Here is a 23987-nt window from a genome sequence, read left to right as displayed (position 1 = left end):
TTTCTACAGGGAAACCTGCAGTGAATTCAAGAATCATAGAAACTTACCGCACAGAAGGAGGCTATTCAGCCCATCGTGTTTGTGCCAGTTAATAAGTAGCCATCCAGCTTAATCCCACTTTCTAGCTCTTGGTCCGTAGACTTGTGGGATTTAAATGTCATGAGTGTTTCTGTCTCTACCACGCTTTCAGACAGAGAGTTCCAGACCCCCAACATCCTCTGGGTGAAAAGAATTTCCCCTCGAATCTCCTCTAAACTTCTAACCTTTTACCCTAAATCCTGGTTCTATCCCCCTCAGCCAAGGGGAATAGGTCCTTCCTATCCACTCTATCTAGACCCCTCATAATTTTATACATTTTAATTAGGTCTCACCTCAGCTTCCTCTGTTCCAAAGAGAACAACCCTGGCTTATCTAATCTTTCCTCATAACTAAATTTTCCAGTCCAGACAACATCCTCGTAAATCTCCTCTACACCCTCTCTAGTGCAATCACATCTTTCCTATCATGCGGTGACTAGAACTGACTCCAGCTGTGGCCCAACTAGTGTGTTATGCAGTTGCAGCATAACCTCCCTGCTCTTATATTCTGTGCCTCAGCTAATAAAGGCAGGTATCCTGTATGCCTTCTTGACCATCTTATCGACCTGTCCAGCCACCTTCAGGGACCTGTGGACATGCACTCCAAGGTCCCTCTGTTCCTCTACCCTTCTCAGTATGCCGATGACAGGTTTGATGAGACAGTATAAAGGGAGCTTTATTCCATATTTAACACTTGCTGCAGAATCTCACAGCACAGAAAGAGGCAATTTGGCCCATTGTGCCTGTGCCGACTTTCTAAAAGAGCTATCCAATTAGTCCCACTCCTCTGCTCTTTCCTCATAGCCCTGCAGTTTTTTTTCCTTTTTAAGTATTTACCCAATTCCCCTTTGAAAGTTACGAGTGAGCCCACTTCCATTGTCCTTTTAGGCAGTGCATTCTAGATCACAACAATTCGCTATGTAAAATCATTTTTCCTCATCTCTCCCTGGTTCTTTTGAAAATTACCTTAAATCTGTGTTCTCTGGCTAGCAACCCTTCTGCCAATTGAAATAGTTTCTCTATTTACTCTATAAACACACCTTGTAATTTTAAACACCTCTATTAAATCTCCCCTTAACATCTCTGCTCTAAGGAGAACAATCCCAGTTTCTTTAAGTTCTTCACATGACTGATGACACTAATCCCTGGTACCATTCCAGTAAATCTCCTCTGCACCCTCTCCCTGACATCCTTTCCAAAAGGTTTGGTGCCCAGAATTGGACACAATACTCGAGTTGAGATGCAACCACTGATTTAGAAAGGTTCAGCAGAGCTTCCTTACTTTTGTATGCCATTCCTCTATTTTTTAAGCCAAGGGTTTAGTTTAGAGATACAGCACTGAAACAGGCCCTTCGGCCCACCGAGTCTGTGCCGACCATCAACCACGCATTTATACGAATCCTACACTAATCCCATATTTCTACCACATCCCCACTTGTCCCTATATTTCCCTACCACCTACCTAGGGGCAATTTATAATGGCCAGTTTACCTACCAACCTGCAAGTCTTTTGGCTTGTGGGAGGAAACCGGAGCACCCGGAGGAAACCCACGCAGACACAGGGAGAACTTGCAAACTCCACACAGGCAGTACTCAGAATTGAACCCGGGTCGCTTGAGCTGTGAGGCTGCGGTGATAACCACTGCGCCACTGTGCCGCCCTATAGGTCACATATGTCTTTCTAATGGCCTTTTCACCTTCTACGATTTGTGTATGTGAACTCCCAGATTGTCTAATTTACCAACTGTTCTGTGCAGTAGAAATCAATTTGAGGAATAATGATGAGTACTCTCCCCTAAGTAATGCACAGTTTTGTTTTATAACTATTGAAGGATGTGCATCCTTCATCTAAAGAATGTAAATTAGGAAGTACTGTGTACAATGAGACTTTACAATGGGACTTTCATTTAGATAGCATTCATTTGACAGCATTACAATAACCATTCCTTGTTGCTTTTGGGCAGCAAAATAAATGTAACCATTTCATTCATACTGTCTTCATTTTTCCTTCCCAAATGCATTACTTCACACTTCTGTACCTGCCCTGGGAATGTTTGATGGGGACAGTGTAGAGGGAGCTTTACTCTGTAACTAACCCCATTTTTTTTCTTTTTTTCTCTTTTTGTTTTTGTTTCATATTTCCAGCATCTTCTGCATCTAACCCCATTTTTTTTCTTTATTTATTTAACCCTGTTTTTTCCTAACCCCGTTTTTATTTTCTTTTTTTTTCTCTCTGTATCTAACCCCGTGCTATACCTGTCCTGGGATGTTTGATGCTGTTACTGGGTGCCTAAAACAGAAAGCTTTCCATTTCTTAGCGCTAACATCTCTCACTGTGATGAGCAGAATCTTAACAGAAAAATAAGAAATTAAACATGCAAAAAGCAAGACTTTCCATATGAGAGTTAATAGAAAGTGTTCCTAACCACAAGTTTTTATAAAAAATTATATTCTGCAATGAACATAAGAAATAGGAAGAGGATGAGGCCATTTGACCCCTTGAACCTGGTCTGCCATTCGGTAACATTATGGCTGATTTTCCAACTCCGTTACACTTTCCCGCTGTATCTCTCCCCATATTTCCTCTTGATTCCCCTAGTATCCAAAAATCTGTCAATCTCTGTCTTGAATACACTCAATGACCACAGCTCTCTGGGATAGAGAAACAGCACATTTTATACAAAAATGTCTTCACCCCAGATACGTTACGAGGATAAAATCAAAAGATGATAGCAACTGTGTCAGCAAATAGCAAAACTCAAATCACTCCGCCAGGAAAATCCTGCAAAGCTGCAGTCATACAGAAGATTATCTGAAAAACAGCTCATCTTTTCAACTACAGTGATCTGCTTTTTAGCTCTTTCCTTGACTGAAAGTGATTTCTCCAAAACCAAAGCTTTGGACTGAAGTCAGATTTTACCTGCAGTACCTGATGGTGGATTAAATCATCCCAAAATGTCTCAAGGGGATATAAGGATAGTGTGGGGAAAAGGCATTGAATTGGATGATCAGCCATGATCGTATTGAATGGTGGAGCAAGCTCGATGGGCTGAATGGCCTACCCCTGCTCCTATGTTCCTATATCAAATGATGCATGCTCAGCCACCGGGCCACAACAGTCGCACAATGTAAAGAACACTACCTGAGGCATACTTCATGTTGAAGGGAGCTGCAGTAGTGCCTAGGATTCCAAAGTAGTGCACGGTGGCTGCAGGACGCTTCACGCATGGGTAATCCGTGTTAACCCATCCGATTATGGACTGGTGACGCAGAACCGTCATCCGAAAGACGATGCAAAGGATTTCTTCACGAGAAAAGCTCCCTCTGACATCCATTTTGAGCACTCTTTGATGTTGAGGGTCCAAAGTTTCTGGAGCAGGCTTCTTGTCCACAGACGGTACCGATTCTGCCTGTTTGTCACTCTAGATCTTCCCTTAGTTGCTTTTGATAATCGCGTGCACCAAGCAGCAATGAATACTTGAGTCACAACACTTGTGACCCTCTATTTTCTTCTCTAAGTTGCTGCCAATGATCCAGGGCACCTTAAGTGAAGTTGACTGAGCCTCCATGAGATTAATTAGTGGATACCTCCAGGAGGAAGGGCTCAATCCAATCACTACATCTTGATTTCCCTAGCCACCACTCCTTCCCCTTTCAGACTTGGCACCATTCTGTGCCATGGCCCTTGTCCCTCCAATTTGATTAAAGATCTAATGGGAACTAAATGAAAAGGAAAACAATTTGTCTTTATAGAGAGCCTTTAACGTTTCAAAATGTCCCAAGGCATTTCACAGGAGCATTTATCATCCATTATTTTATACTGAGCCACATAAGGACAGCTGGCTAAAACTTGGTTAAAGAGGTAGGTTTTAAGGAGCAGCTTCAAGAAGGAGGGAGAGGTGGCGAAGCGGAGAGGTTTAGTTAGGGAATTCCAGAGCTTTGGGGCCTCGATAGCTGAAAGCATGGCTGTCAATGATGGAGTGATGAAAATCAGGGATACGCAAAAGTCCAGAATTGGAGGAGCGCAGAGATCTTGGAGAGTTGTAGGGCTGAAGGAACTTACAGAGATCGGGTGGGGTTGGGGGAGGCGGGGGTGCCATGGAGGGATTTGAAAACAAGCTTGAGAACTTTAAAATTGAGGGGTTGCTGGATTGGGAACCAATGTATATCAGGGGGCAATGGGTGAATAGGACTTGGCGTGAGTTAGGATACGGGCAGCAGAGTTTTGGATGAGCTCAAGTTTATGGAGGGTACAAGGTAGGAGGCTGGCCAGGAGCGCACTGGAACAGTCGAGTCTGCTGGTAACAAAGGCATGGATCAGGGTTGCTGGGTGTGAATCCTTCCCAAATAGCACCCTCTGTTCCTTGAGAGTGCTGATACAATCTAATCACTGGCATTGCAGGGCTGTAGCAGGATTGCCCCATTCTACCAATTGGTGAGGACAGGATGATTCTAGGGCATTGGCAGGAAAGGTTGGAAATAATAAAAAAGCCAGGCCCCAGAAACAAAACTTGGTCTCTTTCTAGGGTCAGGTTTGTCCACTCGATTCACCCTAACATTTTAGATTATTAGTAGAAAGAATGAGCTTGCAGTTCCACAGCACTTTTCACAATCTTAGGATGTCCAAAAGTTCTTTAGAGCCATGAACTACTTTTCCAAAGTGTAGTTACCGTTGTAATGTAGGGAAACTTGGTAGCTAAATTCAGCACAGCAAGCTCCCACAAATAGCAATGAGATAAATGTCCAGATAATCTGCTTTAGTGAAGTCGGCTGAGGGATAAATATTGGCCCAAGACACTGTGGAGCCTTCTTCAAAAATAGCGGCAGTGAGATCTTTTACATGCACCTCAAAGGGCCTTGCTTTAATGTCTCGTGCAAATGACAGCAACTGCAACAGTGCATACTGGCCTTGATTAGGTGCCCTGGAGTGGGGTCTTGAATGTACAAGCTCTCGACTCCAAGGTGAAAGCCAGTAGGACAAACCAAAGGCATTTCACTGCAATAGATGAACACCGTTAAAATGGTGAGCTTGAATAAGCAAGTAAAGTGCACATACTCATGAAAAATAAACATAAGCGAAACAAAATAAACCAAAATGGATCAAGGAGGAAAGTTACACAGGAACGAGGAAGAATAGCAAACTGTACAAAGCTTTCAAAGGAAGTGGAGGAGAGACTCTGGGAGTATTAAATAATGATTACCACACCACAGAATAATGCATAAAGCGTCACGATATTTAAGGACATAAGAAATAGGAGCTGGAGTAGGCCATTCGGCCCCTCAATATCATGGCTGATCTTCTACCTCAACTCTACCTTCCTGCACTGTCCCCATATCCCTTAATTGCCTTAGAGTCCAAAAATCTATTGACCTCTGTCTTCAATGAACAGAACAACTAAGTATCCGCAGCCCTCTGGGGTAACAAATTCCAAAGATCCATAACCCTATAAGTAAGGGAATTTCTCCTCTTCTCAGTTCTAATTGATCGACCCCTTCTTCTCAGGCTGTGACCGTGTTCTAGATTCCCCAGCCAGGGGAAACATTTTCAGCATTTACCCTGTCCAGCCCCTTCAGAATTTTTAATGTTTTAATTAGATCACCTCTCATCCTTCTACAAGGACACCCAGCTCCCTCTGAACAATTCCCAGTCTCCCACTATTCAAACAATATTTTGCATTTCTATTTTTCCTACCAAAGTGGATAACTTCACTATTTCTGAGAGACTAGATTAATCACTATGCAAATCAAGCTTTTTTCCTCTCCAACGTTCACAACAACATTCATGTACATAGCACCTTTAATGTATTAAATGTCCCAAGGCTCGTCACAGGCACAATTATCAAACAAAATTTGACACTGAGGCACATAAACAGATATTAGAACAGATGACCTGAAAGCTTGATCAATAAAGTATGTTTCGAGCGTCTTAAAGGAGGAGAGAGAGAGAGAGAGACAAAAAGATGGAGAGTTTTAGGGAGAGAATTCCAGAGCTTAGGGCTTAAACAGCTGATGGCACAGTCACAGTCGAGCAATGTAAATCAGTGATGAACAGGGGTTCAGAATTGGAGAAGCACAGAGATCATCAAGGGTTGTAGGGCTGGCGGAGATGACAGAGATAGGAAGAGGCGTTAAATCAAGATTGTTATTTGTGTTCTTCTTGCACTGAAGTTATCGCTGTCCACTGCCAGTAGTATCATAACTTGGGACTCTTGATTATCAATCCATTATTCAGCCCATTATGATCAATGATAGAGGCTCCGATAAAATGAAAAATGTTTACATTCGTAAATGGTACATAAGATGCATAGTTGAGAGGAAATAAACTTCACTGGGTGATAAATCATTTGCTCTAGGGATCATCTTGAAAGTTTCTAGTGGCAAATAATATTTTATAATATATGTCTCCTGTACTCAAGAATGATGTTTGCCTGCCACATGCTGAAGTGCTTTCTACTCCTGTCTGAGAAGAACATAGGAAGAGGAATAGGCCATTTCGCCCTTCGAGTCTGTTCCGCAGGTAATGGTCGCTTGTCCTCACTCAAATTTGATGTGTAATTAAAGCTGGAAAATATCTTAACTGGAATCCAATACTCTCACCATTGCTTCTCTTTGTTACCATCACCAGATGTCACCACGTAATAATTTCTGAATTATCAAACTAACCATATTTCCACAGGTACGGGCAGAAATACAGGTACATTTTTTAAAAACTCAATGCTGGCAGGTGATAAGGAGAACTAATGCAACATATTACTCAGGTTAAGAAACCAAACTGTTTCACAACCTATTCCTCCCATTTGACCCTGAGCTGAACCTTCAAATCCATATCCTCTCCATCACCAAGAGCCCCGACTTCCAACTCCTCAACATCGCCCGGCTCCACCCCTGCTTCAGCTCATCTGCTTGTTGAAACCGTCATCCATGCTTTTGTTACCTCCAGACTCGACTATTCCAATGCTCTCCTGACTGGCCTCCCATCTTCCATCCTCCATTAACTTCAGCTCTTCCAATGGTCCCATTCACCAACACCCCTGCGCTCACTAACATACACTGGCTTCCAGTCACCCAAATTGTTTCTGATCCGTTTGTTTTTGTCCCTCAGCACTGAATCTTACAGACATTAGAATTCTGGTCTGCATGGATTCAAGACAGAGGTCAAATTAGACCTGATTTTATCAGCTTAAAATCTTAGAATCATAGAATGGTGACAGCACAAAAGGAGGCCATTTGGCCCTTCATGTCTGTGCTAGCTCTCTACAAAAGCAATTCAGCTAGCCCCACTCCCCCGCCTTTTCTCCATAGCCCTGCACATTTTTTCCCTTCAGATACTTATCCAATTCTCTTTGGAAAGTCACGATTGAATCTACCTCCACCACACTCTCAGGCAGTACATTCCTAACCATTCGCTGCATAAAAGTGTTTTTCCTCATGTCGTCTTTAGTTCTTTTGCCAATCACTTTAAATCAGTGTACTCTGGTTCTTGACCCTTCGGCCAATGGGAACAGTTTCTCCCTATCTACTCTGTCCAGACCCCTCATGACTTTGAACACCTCTATCAAATCTCCTCTCAACCTTCTCTTCTCTAAGGAGAACAACCCCATCTTCTCCAATCTATCCACGTAACTGAAGTCTCTCATCCCAGGAACCATTCTGTAAATCTTTTCTGAAACCTCTCCATAACGATTATGTAGGAAAATAATATGGCTGGAGATCGAAAGAGATGACAGGGATTGAGAGAGGCGAGGGGCCATGGAGGATTTGAAACCAAGGATGAGAATTTTAAAATCAAGGCATTGCTTGATCAGTAGCCAATGTAAGTAAGCGAGCACAGGGGTGAGAGGGGATGTTAGTGAGAGTTAGGACACAGGCAGCAGAATTTTGGATGACCTGAAGTTTATGGAGGGTGAATGTGGGAGGTCGGACAGTCTAGAGGTAGCATAGATAGAGGACTAGTTAGCTAACAGGGAGCAGCGTGTAGGGATAAATGGGTTATTTTCGAGTTGGCAGGATGTGACTAGTGGAATGCCACAGGAGCCAGTACTGGGGCTTCACCTATTTACAATCTCTATCAATGACTTGGATGAAGGGATGGAATGTATGGTAGCAAAATTTGCAGATGACACAAAGAAAGGATAGATAGGAAGGTAGGTTGTCAAGTGGACATAAAGAATATACAAAGGGATATAGATAGATTAAGTGAGTGGGCAATAATTTGACAGATGAAATATAATGTGGGAAAATGTGAACTTACCTACTTTGGCAGGAAGAATAGAAAAGCAGAATATTATTTAAATGGAGAGAGATTGCAGAACTCTACGGTACAGGGGGATCCGGGTGTCCTGGTACATGAATCACAAAAAGTTAGTATACAAGTACAGCAAGTGATTAAATGTTGTCATTTATTGCAAGGGGAATAGAATATAAATGTAGAGAAGTTTTGCTACAGTTGGACAGAGCCTTGGTGAGATAACATCTGGAGTACTGTGTACAGTTTTAGTCTCCTTACTTAAGAAAGGATAACATTGCATTAGAAGCAGTTCAGAGAAGGTTCACGCGACTGATTCCTGGGATGAAGGGGTTATCTTCTGAGGAAAGCTTAAACAGGGTGGGCCTATACCCATTGGAGTTTAGAAGAATGAGAGGTGAAACATATAAGATCCTGACAGGACTTGACATGGCGGATGCTGGAAGGATGTTTCCCCTTGTGGGAGAGACTAGAACTAGGGTACACGGTTTAAAAATAAGGGGTCTCCCATTTAAGATGGAGATGAGGAGAATTTTTTTTTCTCTCAGAGGGTTGTTAATCTGTGGAATTCGGCATGAACTCAAATGGCCTCCTTCTATGCTGTAAATGGCTCTATGACTTGGCGGCAATAGAGGCTGGGTCACTAAAAACAGTCCATGACCAACTTCTACCCCATTGTGTGAAGCATTAGGAAAAAGCACAGTATAAATGAAGGTATTATTCTTCGTTTTTACATCACTAACCAAGATTTAAGAAGTGACAGCCCGACATCTATTTTTAAGACTGATTATCGGGAATATCCCACTCACAAAGGGAGTGAGCAGCAGAGGCGCATATGAATCTTTAGGAATAAGGAAAATAAAGTGAGCTAAACCATGGATGGGTGATCTGCACGATAATCATTTATGATAACCCGAGCTAAAATTTCAGTTGCAAAATTGCACAAATGCTGAGCCTTGCTGTCAGGCTATGCTTATTTAAGAAGCCAAAAAATTAACATGTGGCGTTCAGTAATCAAACATCACACCTCATGCATGAAAGCTATTTTGCACAAATGTCAAAAGATTCAATCAAAGGGGCACTGAGTCAACAGACAGTAACGAGAGGCTATCGACCCACGCATCAAACATGCAACTTGACTGCATCACTTAAAAATGCCACATTCTGTAGTCACTCAGTCAGAAGCTACAGTTCAAAAACTCAGTAATAGTAACTTAATTTCCATTTGTGTCTGCGTATAATTGAGCTTGGTTATATTTACTGCTTTTCCTCTGGTTAAATCAATGGATTAAATCAACACTAGGTCCGATTCAATTCTCCTTAAATAGGAGTCAAATGAAATGCTTTGGTAAATTGCTTTCACTTGAATTGCCAATGATAAAAGACGTACCGAGGGTCATAAGAAAACTGCTTGCACACATGCCACTATGGCCACAAAACAACACGGGACTCTCTCACATCACTAATCAACCCTTTCACAAATTTGTACCACATCAGTTGGCTACAACACGGAAACGCAGAGGTCAGACACAAGAGAGGGTACCTGAACTGACACCCAAATTGAAAAGAAAGGAAGTGCTGCTTGCGACTTCGAGATACGTTGTCGTGCCTGTTGTGCTGCTCCTTGTGGGAAAAAATTTGTAATGGAAATTCGGTGGAGGGGTTCGAGGTTGCAGGACTGATATCCTTAAGAGGAGGCGAAGTGCCTCTTCAAGCGACAAGCTTTTGTTATGCATTCTGAAGAGTTCCAGAAATCAACAGTGAAGGATTTCGAAACTAGAGAGCCAAGGAACTTGCTTGATGCCCACTTGCTGGCACTCTCTTCTGCTGTCTCAGATGCCCATGTGCATGTGTATCCACGCAGTCACTGAAAGCAGCAGCTATGAAACGCAAGGTGACTATATCTCCACCCAGAGTCCTCCTCACCTCTCTGTTCCTTATTTCACCCATCACCACAGGCCCAAGGGGAGCCTTACTTCAGAAACCAGGTGCATCTATCTAATGAAAAATTAATTAAAATTATCGGATTGATGGCATTTCCACAAGGTTCAGGGCTGGAACAGGAGTAAAAACAATCCACGCCAAAAAGACAACAGGAAGCTTGAAAGACAACAAGCTACTGGTGAGAAGCGACTTAACCACAGTCTGTGGAGTTACCATTTCCTTGGTATTCTGACACACCATTCCATCAATATCATCTTCTGTATCTTGATGCAGCTTTCACCTACTTGCCCATAGCAATTAGTATTGCTTCTATTCTGTAGGACACTGCCAGCACTTCAACAGCAGCAGAACTCATCAAGGGACCAGCAAGAAAAACAAGAGGCACAAACAAGTTGATTGTTACGGGATGGAGAGTGATTTATTCACCGGCTCCAAAAAAGCAGCAATGCCCATCTGGTTCGGGGCAGTCAGGATAGAATCCCAGTTAACTGACAAGGTTCCCTGCTGGGTTGGGCTCATGGTTTTTTTTGGGCCTTTAGAGAAGCAGGAGACAAAAACTGGCATGTGGAATACCGAAAACTGGAATACATGAACTGAACCAGGACCTGTTCGAATCACTGAGCCAATAGTAAGGAGAATCCCAGAATGCTCCCTACTCTACCTTCACCATCTCCTGCCTAATGAATTTGAGGCCAGTTTGAAGAGGGGCTTCTTTCTCACATTACCTAAGTAGGTCAACTGAGGCTCTTGGTGTCGCCGAAGCTTGGGCTCGTGCCAGCACCATCTTGTTGTTGTTTCACTTGCTGCTGTTGCTCTGTGGTGGGATTTGTTTTGATCCATATTCCAGCCTCTAACCCAACCCTAATGCGGTAATTGCTGCGTTTGTTCAGCTATTGTCCTCAAGACTTAATTCTTGAGCAAGGTCTTTATTGCCCTCTATTAATAGCACTAGGACACAAAAGCACGAGATTAGTATGGGATCTGTACTTGCTTAGAGTAGAGTGTGACTGGAATACTCAACCAAACTGGTGAACAAATGGCCAACGGTCTGTTGAGGTATTGAGTCAATGGAAGGGAGAATTCCAGAAAGGTCCCGACACTATCTTCATCACTGGAAGGAGTTGGAAGGAACTTGGGAAGAAAAATCTTCCCCCATGGATTTGAGACCCATGGAGCAGGCGTTTGGGTCACAAGGCAGATATCTCTAAGAAGAGGCGAAGCGCTTCTTCAAGTGACAAGTCTTTGTTATGCGCCATCTCGATGGGGAGAACCATTCACACTCTCGATTGTGGAGGGATAAGATTAGAGTTCTAAGCAGAAGCTTTGCCATGTCAGATCTTTACTTCATAGACCCAAGGTAGTTTGTTTGTCAACCTTGGGTCAGTGGATAGCACTCGCGCCTCCGTGTCAGAAGACTGTGGGGCAAATTTCCCACTCCAGAGACTTGAGTACAAAATCTAGGCTGGCACTCCAGCGCAGTAATGAGGGAATGCTGCACTGTCAGAGGTGCCATCTTTCAGATGAGAGCCCGTCTGCCTTTTCAGGTGGGCATAAAATATCCAAAGACATTATTTGAAAAGAGCAGGGGAGTTCTCCCCAGTGTCCTGTGCAATATTTATCTCTCGAACAACATTACAGCAGATTATCTGGTCGTTATTGCATTGATGTTTGTGGGAACTTGCTGTGCACAAGTTAACTGCTGCATTTCGTACATTACAACAGTGACTACTCTTCAAAAGTACCTCATTGGCTGTAAAAGCACTTTAGGATGTTCTGTGATCATGAAGGGTGCAATATAAATTAAAGCTCTTTTCTAGAATGTCTGTGAGGTAAGAGTATCTGACACAATGGACCCAATACTGCCAGCTACCTTCGTTTTTTATGTTAGAAAGAACTTGCTTTTATACTATATCTTATGATATCCTCCCAAAGCACTTTACAAAGGGTGAATTGTCTTTGAACAAAGGGAAGCTTTCCTCCCTCAACCAACACCAAACAGAACCTAGATATTCAGCAGAGTGCTCATCCAATCGTAGTTTGATTTCCCCAGTGGTCAGGATGGGCCAGGTGAGCCCAACCAAGTGCTTTTGAATATGCAATGACACACGTAGGGCTGGATTTTGTGCTGGAGCCGGGGCTCCCAGCGCTGGGCTGAAAAGGCAACGGGAGCCCTGCCTCGGCCTTTTCGCCCCCACCGCCCCAACCCCTGGAGCAATCCTCCAGCCTTTTAACTTCTCGGTTTCACGAGCTGGGACTGGGATCACTGTCCCTTTAAAGACACGGATACCGCCTCCAAGAACTGCCAGCCAATCAGAGGGCTGGCAGCTCAAATAGCGGCAGCGCCACTGAAAGCGGTGGCCACTGCCGGTATTGCAGAGGCCTCGGCCCAATGCTGGAATCCCAGACTTAAGGTAAATGAGGTGGGGCCATGCCCTCTGGCCCCCCCCCATCACGATACTCCGTGCCCCGCTGCCTCTGACCCCGCCTCAGGGGGGCCAGTCAAAATCCCTGCCTTAGGGTGAGCCATTGTTCACATTCATCCCAACTGCCCCACTGGTCTTCTCTTCGACAATGTACAGCAGGGGAGGTAGAAAACAGCAAGTCTGCCTTAAGAGTTCAAAACTCAAACAAAGAGCCAGTTCCCTGGACCAACATTTATCCCTCACCTCAAAAAAGATCAATCGGCTATTGATGTTTGTGGGAGCTTGCTGCGCAGAAATTGGTTGCTGTTTTTCTTGTGCTATAATAGTGACAACACTACCAAAGTATTTAATCTGCCTGAAAGCACTTTAGGCATTCTGAAGTCATGAAATGAAGCTTAGCATAGGTTCGAGGAATGGCACATTCTATCTTTCCAGACCTAACATCGACTTCAACAACTTTAGATCATGACCACTACATTTTCGGACAGCAGATGCTGGTAATGGTTCTGCTGTTGCCATTTACACCTCCTCTAGCCCCACCTTTTGTTTCTTTTATTTTTCCCACTACACTCCCTTTTCCCTTGCATCGTCATCCCTTCTGCCATTTAATCGCTCCTGCCTTCCACCCTATCATAGATCTTCCCTTCTGTTCCAACCTCCCTGCTTTCCCCCCTCCCTACCCCACCATTGTATTTGCTTGCCAACTCTTCAATCTCTAACATCTTCCAGTTCTGACGAAAGGTCACTGACCTGAAATGTTAACTCTGTTTCTCTCTCCATAGATGCTTCCTGACCTGCTAAGTATTTCCAGCGGTTTCGGTTTTTACTTTATAAGTACTTAATTTGCAGTGAAGTGCTTTGGCACGCTTACAAGTTGTGAAAGCTGCTATATACCATTCTGTATCAGCAACAGGAGCAGTTTTAGAGAGTATCTCTATTGGCTAATGAGCGTGGAGCTGCCTGGGTATCTCGCTAGGTCCTTGTTCTGTTCCTAGCATCACTTGCAGTGTGTGTATTTGCCCTTCTGCATACTTATTTCAATCTACCTCTTTGAGTCTTCAATCACCTGTCCTACTATGTCCTTATACTCTTATATCTCATTCTTTGGCTTGGTGTAATGTATAACTCTAATTTTTCTGGAGCGCGAGGGTCATTTATTTATGTGTGCTGTCCCTTTAAATTTTTTGGCATGGCCACTCATGTGCGGTGACTTAAAGGGGCCGACTTATGTGCAGCCTGTGTGAGAACCTTCTGGTTCCTGTGCAGCTGTGCGGCTTACAGGGAATATCTGTTCGGGGCATCTCGCCCCCACTAGATCTTCACCTTCTCCAGCCCTCCGAGACCTCTGTGCTCCTCTAATTCTGGCCCCTTACACATCCCTGATTTCCACTGCCCACCATTGGTGGCCATGCCTTCAGCTGCCTGGGCCTTAAGCTCTGGAATTCCCTCCCTAAAGCTCTCCACCTCTCTCTTCTCCTTTAAGATACGCCTAAAAACCTTTGACCAAGCTTTTGGTCACCGATCATATATCCTTATGTGGCTCAGTGTCAAGTTTTATGATTATTGCTCCTGTGAAACACTTCGGGTGGTTTTACTGAATTAAAAGTGCTATATAAATGCAAGTTATTGTTATTGGAACTTGATCTAAAGCTCACTTCAGCACGATGTGTTGAACCTGAATTCCCTACCCTGCCAGCGTTCCATGTTTTATCATGAGCTGTTGGGACCCAAGGGAAGTTTACCTGATGTTTCCATCCAACAGATGCTTAATGACTATATAAACAAAACTTCTACAATACAGGAGCCAGATTACACCTGAGCATTGTGGAAAGTTAACAAGCGACAAGAACACAACACAGTGTTAAGTCATGAGGAAACTCTGCAGCTCCCATTTCTCTCAGCCTTCAGGACTTGTTATTAAATGCCAGATATGCGCACAATGTCTCCAAATCCTTGAAATGGTGGCTCAGAATCGCCACCTTTACTCAGTGTACTCTGGAGATACACAGAATTCATACAAGCCTTTTTAACCCAATATGTACTAATACCCCTATTAGAACTGGAGCTTCCCAAACAGAGATCGATAAGATTTTATTGGTTAAGGGGTATCGGAGAAATGGAGCTCAGGCAGGTAAAGGGAGTTAAGATACAGATCAACCATGAACCATGAATTGAGTGAATCGAGGGGCTGAATGGCCTGTCCCTATGTCCCCAGAGTGTGTGGAAGGATTCAATGAATTCAATATTCGCATAGAAGCAACATGTTGGAAAAAAAAGATTCCCCCAAATTGTCTGAGGGACATCAATATTTTTTCCACAGCAATTGCTGATTATACTGGTTCCCATTGATTACCACGTAATCTTGCGCAAGTCACTAAACAGTCTCCTATCAATTCAATACACACACATATACATGTTCATACTCACACAGACATACACACACACACACACACATATACATGTTCATACACACACACACACACATATACATGTTCATACTCACACAGACATACACACACACACACACACACACACACACACACACATATACATGTTCATACTCACACACACACACATATATGAACTAAACTCAGGAGCACTTTGAGCATTTAAGTCTCATCAACATTATCCGTGTGTTTCATTATTTCAGTGAGCTGAGTCAGATGGCCCTCCACCTTTTTAAAGCCAGGTCAGACCTGACAATTTCTTTATCACCTGAAATTATTCCTGCCCCTTGGCCTTTGATAATCTTGTCAATGCAGCAATGTCCTTTAGAAGGCAGGAGTCCCAGAAACTGTAATGTTCTGAGCACGGCCCTAACTGTCACATTGTGGGAGAATTAACACAAATCATTTCAATTCAGTGGCCTCAACAATGAGTTGCACAGGAATAGGGGAAGAAACCCGTTTGAAGTTATAATGGAATGCCCCTGAGAAGTATCTTCAATTTTGATTGGCCTTGTTGATAAAATGGTTCCAATTACCTGTTACGCTCTTTATACAAAAAGTATTTCCACTTCAAAAGGAATGGCATCAATAGCACTTTCAAGATCCCAATCAGGAGTGCCAAACTTCACAGAGTTTTCACTGACAGTCAACAATCCCGTGGGGAGGTAATAAACCCGGTTGCTCTGATGGTTCAATTGGCGAGCAGCTGATCCACGCCGACCCAGTCTATGCCGAGTTGGGGGGTTTCACTAAGGCACCAGTTGGGCACGCTACAAGTTAGAGAGAGGAGGTGAAAGTCAACCCAAGCTTCCCAGTCCTCATTGCTCTCCCGCTAGAAAGTGGGTCAGGGCACGATCAGCTCTAAGGCCCTGTTGCTGTTCACTGCCCAAGCTCGTATATAGAGAAAGGCCAAGTGAGCAAGGCATCGAGAGGGCGGTGCGTGGCAAATTGAAGTCCATACAACCTTCCCCAGCAGAGAGTCGATGCCTCCTGGCGGGGTGTGGGGGGGAGGGAGGGGAACTTAGAACTTGACTGATTTTCACTCGATTCCTACCACATTAATATTAATTGAACACTAAAACATTGCCTAAAGTTAGCTGAGAAATTAAACAGTCCAAATGCATTAGAATTTGCCTTTTAAAAAAAATCATAGCCATTGGTGATGACACAGAGGCAGAGAGGCTGAATAGAGAAATTACCTGATTTGTTGGTCATTCGAAAAGGTGGCGTGAAACTTTGGATGCCAGAGTCCATGGGAACTCTGGGCGTGGTACTGCGTAGGTTGTTCAAAAGCTGCATCCTCCAGAAAATGTTAAATAGATCACCAAAAAGCAACATTCCCCCCACACACTTTGTTCACACTGCGGGAGAAACAATCTCGACAGCTCTTTCAAAATCGACCATAGGAACATTCAAAGTCCTGTTTCACATCCAAGGGCACCACATCAAAGTGTCTCACTGGCACTTTGTACTGCTTGCCCATGAGATTCATGCATGTGTGTGTGTGTGTCTGTGTGTGTGCCAATTAATTGGTACAAGGCCCAGCACTGAAGATCCTTACCCAGAGTCTCCTTGCCACTCCCATTCCGCCCCTTGTCTACTGTCAACAACCCAGGGTGAATCGCACAACAGAAACCAGGTGTCTCTGCTCACTGATTGCTTAATTGCCAAATTAATGACATCAGCCTACTGAATACAACATCAACATGCATTGATATAGCTCCTTGAAGGTGGTAAAACCTCAACACCTAAAACTCTGCTGCCTGTATCCTAACTCACCGCAAGTCCCGCTTGTCCATCACCCCCCTGCACTCCCTGGTATTAAAATTCTCATCCTTGTTTTCATTAATTATGATTAAATTCAATTCATTTCAGCACTCCTACCAATTACTCCAAGTTAGTTGGCATAGTACATGGTGTCGATAGGAACAAACAAAAGAACACCGACAGATTAAGTGAGTGGGCAAAACTATAGCAGGTGCAGTTCAACATGGGAAAGTGTGAGGTCATCCACTTTGGAACTAAGAAAGACTGATCAGAGTATTTTCTGAAAGAGAAGCTAGGAATTGGGGAACAGCAAAGAGATTCAGGAGGCCAAGTCAATCACTAAAAGCTAGTGGACAGGTATAACAAATATTTGAAAAGGCAAAGGAATGGTGCCCTTTACAGAGTCATGGGGGCATTTTAGGCTCTTGCCCGTGGTGAATTTGGAGGCCTCCATCCCACCTCCGCCAACATTTAGTCCAGAGCAGGAAGGCCCATGGCCTTCCTACCCCACTGCCAATTGAGGCCCTGAACGGGGCAATTAACCCCAATTAAGGCCTCCTCCCACCGCAGCCGCAATTAGCCATGCGGCGGGCAGCCCTGTCGCCACACAGGAAGCACGGCACAAAAAAACCACGCAAGCTGCTTCCTGACTCTGGTGGGGGATGGGGTGGGGTCCCTCATTAAAAGGCACTTACTGCCTGAATAAGGGACCTGGCATCAGGAAGGAGGTGGCCCACTGAGAGCCAACCCCCTTCCGTAACTCTCGACCCCCTACACCCCCCTCACCTGCGACCCCATCCTGACCTACCTGTGGCCTGGGTCCAGCGACGCTCCTCGGCCTCCATTAGGTGCTCCTCCAGCAGCAGTCACCACCTCTGCGGGGGCGCTGCAGTTGCTGGCCTCTGATTGGCTAGCAGCTTTCCAAGGGCAAAATCTCCGCCGATGGGGATCTTGATCCTGTGGAAACCCATCGGCAGAGGTTTTGCTTGATTGGCACTAAATTTGATGGGCCTTCCATGGAACAGATGAAGAGGGAATCTCGGTGTCGTTTTTTTCCAGACGTTGAGACCCTGTCTCCAGAATAAAATCCCAGTCATAGAGTCTGGGTCTGTTGTGGACTAATTGATTGAGATTGATAACTGTGATTAATCAGTAACTCCATTATCATTGCATCAAACGACCACCAGGAGCATAGATGGTGAATGAGATACCCCTCGGTCTTCTTTCGTCTAGCAATTCCTATGATGTCCTAGTTGGGATGGTGTCTGATTTGGAGGAGAACATGGAGGTCTTGCTGTTTTTGACCTCAGTGGTGGAGGTCACTGGGGGAAAGCGGGGTGGTGAGGAGAATAATGGAATACCAAAAAACTGTGGGGGGAAAAAAAAATCACAAAAGTGAACGGTTTCAAAGAGAAACTAAAGTGACTGTTTACCATAAAAATGTATAAAATCGGAAAGCTGACAAACTCCAAGGAATTTACAGTGCAAGGGCTGGCAGAAACTACCATTGCTGCTATTGATATGCCACCTGCCACACCAGAACTACTGCACATTCCATCCCTGCTCAAGGATGTTGAAAAAGCTATCTGGGATCCTTAGCTTTATATATTAAGGCACAGAGTATAAGAGTAAAGAAGTCATGCCAAACCTTTATCAAACACTGGTTAGCCCACACCTGCAGTACTGTGTCCAATTTTGAGCACCACACTTGAGATAGGATGTCAAGACCTTGAAGACAGTGTGCAGCAGATTTACTGAAATAATCCCAAGGTTGAGGGACTTTGATTATATGAAGAGACTGGAGAAGCTGCGATTGTTCTCCTCAGCGCAGAGAAGGTTAAGAGGAGATTTGAAAGAGGTGTTCAAAATCTTGAAAAGTTTTGATAGAGTAAATAAGGAAAATCTGCTCTGTAGCAGGAGGGATGGTAATCAGAAGTCACAGATTTACAGTGATTGGCAAATGAACCAAAGGTAACATGGGGGAAAATATTTGCACAGCGTGTTGTTACAATCTGGAATGCAATGTCTGAAAGTGCAATGGAAGCTGATTTAATAGAATAATAGTAACTTCCCAAAGGGAATTTTATAAATACTTGAAAGGGAGAAAATTTGCACAGCTATGGGGAAAGAGAAGACTAATTGGATAGCTACTTCAAAAGAGCTGGTATAGGCTCGACGGGTAGAATGGTCTCCTTGCTGTATGATTCTATGAAACAGTTTTGAATAAACATAAACAATGGGGATAACTGACTGATGGAAGTTAACATAGATTCACACAACATAAAATATGATTACCCTTGTCATTTATTTTTCACTCAACAGCATTGTCTGGGTCAAATAAAATATGGGTGACATTTACATTGCCTCATCAAATACAAGATACAGCACCGGTTAGATACAGAGTAAAGCTCCCTCGACACTGTCCCATCAAACACAGGATGAGATATAGAGTAAAGCTCTCTTTACCCAGTGAAAAGTGGTACAAAAAAATGGGTTAGATACAGAGTAAAGCTCCCTCTACACTGTCCCATCAAACATTCCCAAGGCAGGTACAGCACGGGGTTAGATACAGAGTAAAGCTCCCTCTACACTGTCCCATCAAACATTCCCAAGGCAGGTACAGCACGGGGTTAGATACAGAGTAAAGCTCCCTCTACACTGTCCCATCAAACACTCCCAGGACAGGTACAGCACAGGGTTAGATATAAAGTAAAACTTGTTGTACTTGAACAAATCTTAATTTTCTAACCCACTGGATAGATCAGTTGAAAAATCTGTGGCACCAACACCAGGACTGATCGGCAAAGTCACATCATTCTGACCCTTTTAAGATTCTTATCGTCTGAGATTCAGTGACAGAAGGTATAGATTTTATTCAACTTTAAAACACTTTTACATATTACAACATTTACAGCTTACAAACTCCATCTTGCATACTGGCTCCGTGTTCAACCTATATCCAATTGGTTGTTTCAGGGTGTGTCTCTAAATTGCACCCTCAAACCCCTTAGCAAAAGTGCAGCACATCAACACAGTTGAAAAGAGAAATGGTGCTGTATGGAATTTGAAAAATAAAATGGTTTGTAGTAACTTTCCCACAGTTTCCATGGAAACCCCTTTCTGAAGTGCTGAGCAATTGACACAATCTGCAATTGAAAAGGTAAAGGAACCAATCTTGTGCTTCCAGTGGAGAACTTTCCTTGACGGGTGTTCAGATATGTAGCTGGGCTACAATACTGTCGTGCTGATTCTTTGACATGTGCTTCCTTTGGAGGAGCCTCTCTGCTGGGAGCTCTTGCAATGCAAGCGAAAAAAGTAAAGAAGTTGCATTTATATGGCCTCTTTCACGACCTTAGGACATCTCAAAGCACTTTACAGCCAATGAAGCACTGTTGTCTTGTCAGAAAATCTAATAAATATAGGTGACATTAATATTTCCTAAATTTCCACCTATCAACTGTACAGGGTAGCAACAGTAACGGCTGTATGTAACTGATTTATTTCGTTTAGAAATGAAAAGACTTTGAGGTGACCTGATTGATGTTTGCAAGATTATGAAGGAGACTGACAAAACTGAATGAGGCCATTGTTTCTTGTTTGATTATTTGATTCTCACCACGTAGGGAAAAATTGGCATTTGCTTTCCTGGGTTGGAGGGCTTTGTAACTCTGGTTCATCACATCTGCCATGAAACCACACCACCCCAAAGGTGCGGTCACTGCTCTTAAGCAAAGACACAGTCCGTTTGAAATCCTTCGCGGGATGTGAACCTCTGTGGCCCTCTAGCATGTGTATATGGTTTTGCAACAGATGCTTGGGCTGATAAGTGGCATGTGACATTTGCGCCACACAAGTCCCAGGCAATGACCATCTCCAGCAAGAGAGAATCTAACCATCTCCCCTTGACATTCAACAGCATTAATATCGCTGAATCCCCCACTATCACCATCCTGGGAGTTACCACTGACCGGGAACATAACTGGACCAGCCGCATAAATACTGCGACTACAAGAGCAGGTCAGAGGCTGGTCCAGTTAACAATGAGTAACTCACCTCCCCTAGGTCTGTCCACCATCTACAAGGCACAAGTCAGGAGTGTGATGGAATATTCTCCAGTTGCCTGGATGAGTGCAGCTCCAACAACACTCAAGAAGCTCAAAACCATCCAGGACAAAGCAGCCTGCTTGATTGGCACCCCATCTACCACCTTCAACATTCACTCACTCCACTATCAGTGCACAGTGTGTACCATATACAAGATACACTGCAGCAATCCGCCAAGGCTCCTTCGACAGCACCTTCCAAGCCCGTAACCTCTACCACCTAGAAGGACAAGGGCATCAAACACATGGGACCACCACCAAGCCACACACCATCCTGACTTGGAACTATATCGCTGTTCCTTCACTGTCGCTGGGTCAAAATCTCGGAACTCCCTCCCTAACAGCACTGTGGGTGTACCTACACCACACGGACTGCAGCGGTTCAGGAAGGCGGCTCACCACCACCTTCTCAAGGGCAATTAGGGATGGGCAATAAATGCTGGCCTGGCCAGCGAAACATCCCTTGAAAAAAAAATGGTTTAGGGGAGGAAGGACATGGTCAGCCCAAGAGGACTGTGTGGAAACATTTCCACAAAACCCCACAAGCTGTGGAAGATTTGTAAAATTGCAGTGTGGGTGAACAGGCTCAAGGAGCTGAGTCGTCTACTCATATTCCTGTATTCCATGTGCCTCACTTGCGGCTAACTGTGACCCTTATTTAGAAGCACATGAGTGTTTTTTTTTTGCAGTAACTGAGTCAGTCAGGTTGAAAACCTGAACTGACTTAATACCATTGCCTGCAATCAACTCAGTCCACCCATTCCTTCTCTCTGCTGTTGCCAGTGACCCACAGGATGCTCACTTTAAACATTAGGGGAGATGGTAATGTAGTGATAATGCCGCTGGACTAGTAACTCAAAGATGCAGGCTAATGCCCTGGGGACATGGGTTCAAATCCCACCACAGTGGCTGGTGGAATTTATATTCATTTAATTAATAAACTAAAAACTGGAATTGAAAGCTGGTCTCAGTAATGTGCCATGAAACTACCATCGATTGTCATAAAAACCCATCTGGTTCACCGATGTCCTTTCGGGAAGGAAATCTGCAGTCCTTGCCTGGTCTGACCTACATGTGACTCCACAGCAATGTGGTTGACTCTTAACTTCCCTCTGAAATGGCCTAGCAAGCCATTCAGTTCTCCAGGACAATTAGGGATAGGCCACAAAAACTGGCCTTGCCAGCGATGCCCTCATCCCATGAAAGAATAAACAGTGAGGTGTGGTGGCTACGTTGTTAACTTCGCTGTGTAAAACATTTTTTTTTCTCCAACCTTCCCTTCAATTCTTCTTACGATTATCTTAAACCTGTATCCTCTTGTCCCTGTCTTGCTGAACAATGGAATCTCTTTCCTGTTTTCCTGATGACAACTCTTCATAATCCTGAAGACCTCTATCAGCTCACTCCTTAACCTTCACAGGTCTGGTGAATAAAACTTGAACTCCTCGAGTCTCTCTTCCCGGGAGTTATATCCTGCAATTGCCACTGTTTCTGAATGACATTTGTAGTGGACTTGGTTAGTGCTATAATTATACTGTGAAGTGTGATACAGATGTCACACTGGTTGTTCGCCGGGATGTAATCAAACAGAGAAATTGATGCATAATTGTTTTTATATAATTGAACTAACTTTTCTTAGCGTCTTCAATCTATCTCCAATAACCTTTGGAATGTTTAGAATGTAAGTACTGACAGGAACAATGGATTTTTTTGATAGTTATTTCATTCCAAAATAGCACAAAATTCAATATTTTAACCCCACAAAGCATCATCTTTTCAGCCAATATTTATGGAGATGGAGGGAGAGAAAGGAAGTGTTTGACACTTGAGAAGATATCCCTCTCTCAAATTCACTCTCCAACCCTTCCATCTCTCACTCAGTGAGGCTCTCTCTTCTCTCTATTTAACAATACTACTGTCGTCGCTGATCTTCTGAAACGTTCTCTCTTGTTCCGCTGTTCCAATCTCTCATCTTTCCCACTCTCCTTCCTCCTTCCATTCTCATTGTGTCGAAATCAAGACTTGCTACATTGGAACAGCGGAACAGGAAGAGATTATTTTGCCCCTCAAGTCTGTTCTGCTATTCAATTAGATCATGGTTGATCTGTATCAACTCCATTTGCCTGCCTTTTCTCCCTTACCTAATGAAATTCTATTGATCTCAGTTTTGAAAGTTTCCAGAATCCACAAGCTTTTTGAGGACAGAGTTCCAGATTTCCACCCACATTTGTGTGAAAAAAATGCTTCAAAATTTCACTCCTAAATGGCTGAACTCTACTCTTAAGATTTTGCCCTATGTAGAATTTACAGCACAGAAACAGGTTTGTCAATGCAACTGGTCCATGCCAGTGTTTATGCTCCACATGAGCCTCCTCCCACCCTTCTTCATCTCATCCTATCAGTATATTCTTCTCTTCATTTCATGCTCATGTACCTAACTGGCCTCCCCTTAAGTGCATCTATGCTATTTCTCTCGACTATTCACTGTGCTGGTGAGTTCCACATTCTCACCACTCTCCAGGTAAAGAAATTTCTCCTGAATTTCCTATTGGATTTATTAGTGACTATCTTATATTAACGGCCCTATCAAACCCCTTCATAATTTTAAAGATCTCTCTCAGGTCACTCCTCAGCCTTCTCTTTTCTACAGAAAAGAGCCCCAGCCTGTTTAGTCTTTCCTGATGGTTATAATACCTTCTCAGTTCTGGTATCATTCTCTTCAATCCTTTTTGAACCTTCTCCAGGGCTTCTACAACCTTTTTGTACGATGAGGGCCAGAAGTGTTCACAATACTCAAAGTGCGGTTTAAACCAAGGCTCTATTTAAGTTTAACAAAACTTCTCTACTTCTAATCCACTAGAAATGACCCCAGTGTTAGTTTGCATTTTAATGGCCTTAGTAACTTGCACTGCTACTTTTAATGATCTGTGAACCGAGCTCCCTTCTACCCCATTCGGACTCTTATTTTCCGAGGTGTAATT

Source organism: Heterodontus francisci, chromosome 10 (genome assembly GCF_036365525.1).
Source record: "Heterodontus francisci isolate sHetFra1 chromosome 10, sHetFra1.hap1, whole genome shotgun sequence".
Lineage (NCBI taxonomy): Eukaryota > Metazoa > Chordata > Chondrichthyes > Heterodontiformes > Heterodontidae > Heterodontus > Heterodontus francisci.
The sequence above is the reverse complement of the archived record's forward strand: the minus strand, read 5'-3'. Positions refer to the sequence as shown.